Below are 2,867 nucleotides of genomic sequence, written 5' to 3'. Positions count from 1 at the left end.
CCCCAACAGAATCAGAGTTAAGAAACTTTGCCCAAGTTTATTGGAGGACTGGGGGAGGGGAAAAGCCAAGATTGGCAGGACTGACAACTTTGCGGCACTGGCCTAAAGCCTCAGTGCTCAAGGCTAAGGCACCCATGAGCACATTTCAGACACTGTCCTGAATGTAGTCTGCTGCTAACCTGAATGATAGCCTTTTGACTTCCCATCACCCTGGCAGAAAAAAAAAAAAATCAAAAGGGTCCAGGAAAGCTTTCAAAAGGCCTTCAGAGGAATGAGTGGCCAGTGCCTGTGGCTGTGCCCCTGCCCCTCTGCGGCTGTGAATTGTCACAGGGTTGGTGCCAATGCACTGCTGCCCTGTGCACAAGGACAGAACCCTGGCTGGCTGTGTGGCAGCGTCATGACGCGGCCCATGGACATAGCATGAGTTTGGACCGCATGCTAGTGTCCTCGGGTGGGTTTTCACGGGATCATTTTCAGAAGTAGATTGCCAGGCCTTTCTCCCCAGTGTGGAATCTTCACTGAAGTCTGTCCGATGAAGTCTATCTATGGGTAACCTGCTAGTATTTAAAATTTGGTGGCATCGCTTGCAGCATCCTAACATCACTGAACTACCACAGAAAGGCAAGCTGACAGACAGGTGGCCTTCCTGTCCACCTGGCCCTGTCATGGCAGGGTGGGGCCCTCCTCCCCTTCCCTTTCATCCACTTTCACAGGCCTTTGTGGAGTCCGCCTCCACAGCCCCAGGCACGGAAATCTTGTTGCCAATTGAACCTGGACGACTCCAACTCCCCAAGCCCCAAACAGAACCTCTGATCTTCCCCCACAAAACCTGTCCTCCTGCAATGTCTGGGCAAAGGCTCAAAGACCTCTCAAGGCCTGTCACTTTCAAAGGCTTCCCTGCTGGGCTGCAAGGGAGTAGCCTGAGAGAAAGAGATAGAGAGACAGACTGCCATCAGTAGAGGGAGACGTCAGATAAGAAAAGAACCGCTGAGGCCCCAGAAACACACTTGGATCTGCAGGGGTTTTCTTTGTTTTGTTTGTTTTGTTTTTTTTTTAAACACATAAAATGGTTTTTAAACCTCTATCCTTTTTAAAATTTTTTTTTATTTTATTATTTTGTGTGTGTGCATGTATAGCACTGGTCTGTGTGTTGCTGTACAGAGGTAACTCGTGGTTGCTGGGATGCTGAAGCCTGTGACAGTGATGTGCCAGTCGTGGTAATGGCACCCATGGTGGACAGTGTTGGCTGGAGCTTCCCGACTAAATCAAGCCTGGAAGCAGGAGCGGCATCCACTTCCAAAATGGCTTGCCTCCGGAAACTCTATGTATGAACAGTGCTCAGGCTGTTCGTTCATAGAGTCGCTGTGAATTGTCTATGACTCGACGGCATTAAACAACAACAACAACCGTCTAATTGGATCTGACCGGTACAGGAGGAGGTTGCCCCTCCTTCAGCAGAGCATCTGGTGGATTCGAAACACGTACATCTGGGATTGCAGTACAGCTTCTTGCCACTAGGCCACCAGAGCTCCCAAAACTTCTATCTTTTGAGCTCAGGAAATATGTATGACTCTTGCTGTTTTACATCTCTGATAAGGCATTTTGCAATGCTGGACCAGCTCTTTTTGTTAACCTGTCTTTTGCAAATGAAGCAAGTTTTGCACTGGGTTTAGCACGCGCAATTCTCACACACACATTTAAAGTGCCTTCTCCCTGCCACGCTTTCATATTCCTGGGTGGAGAAAATGCTTACTAGCTGAAGGACTGGAAGTTTGAACCGACACAGAGGAGCCTCGGAAGACAGGGCTGGTGCTTCCTCAAAGTCATGGTTTGCAGACACAGCCAGGTGCACTTCTTTCTGCTCTGCACCCTTGACATTGCCATGAGTCAGAACTGGGAGCCAGTTTCAAGAACCACATGAAGCCAGAGTTGGTGAGGCTGAGATCAGAAAGATAAAACGAGAGAATCTGGAGAGGAAGATTCAGGGCACTGACCAAAGCCGTCGGTGCAGGGAGGAGCAGACGTTAGGGATGTGTGTCACTGTCTCTTGTCACAGGCACAGAGGGCCAGCCACTTGGTATGTTTGGGAGCACGGGCTCACCTGGCCTCATGTAATTTTAATTTGCACTATAAGGAGTTCCGGTAGCTTAGTGGTAAGGTGTTGTACTATAAACCCAGAGGAACATGATTCAAAACCAACAACTGATCTGTGGGAGAAAGATGGCCCGTCTCCTCCCAGGCAATTCACAGCCTCTGAAAATCTGCTGGAGTGTGAGTTATACGAGTTGGTTCCGATTCGGCGGCACACAACAATAGCATCATACACAATTTCTCCTCAGGGAAAAACGGAAACACTTTTGGGGAAAGGTAAGATCAGAGGATGGATAGATGGATAATGAATGAGTGGGTAGCCACTGAGTAGATTCTAACTTGAAGCAACCCAATCGGACAGAGTAAACTGTTCCGTTGAGTTTCCAAGGCTGTAATATAAAAGCTGACTGCCATAGCTTTCTTCTTTGGAGCAGCTGGTGGGTATGAACCACTGACCTTTAGGTTGGCAGGTGAGCCACTGATTAACCCTCCAGGACTCTGGCATTATTGCACAACAGCAAGCCATGCAATTAGCCGCAGGCTTGTCCTGAACAGCCCCCGCCCTCAGATTAGACCTGCTGGGTGTAGAAGTCTCCCCCCTTCTCCACAATGCAGACCTGCTCTGTTTGATCTAAAGCAAAGTACTCACTACTTTGCTTTAGGGAGAATATGACCCTAGAGTTTTCACCTCAGTTGAGCACACGCTTTGATCCCATTTCTAGGTCTTTCCTAGTCCCGGGGAAGCAAAGCCAGCCACCTCTGGTGCTTGCTGGTAA

Source organism: Elephantulus edwardii, unplaced genomic scaffold (genome assembly GCF_000299155.1).
Source record: "Elephantulus edwardii isolate Elephantulus edwardi_28Jun2011 unplaced genomic scaffold, EleEdw1.0 scaffold00014, whole genome shotgun sequence".
Classification (NCBI taxonomy): Eukaryota; Metazoa; Chordata; class Mammalia; order Macroscelidea; family Macroscelididae; genus Elephantulus; species Elephantulus edwardii.
Note: the sequence above shows the minus strand (reverse complement) of the source record.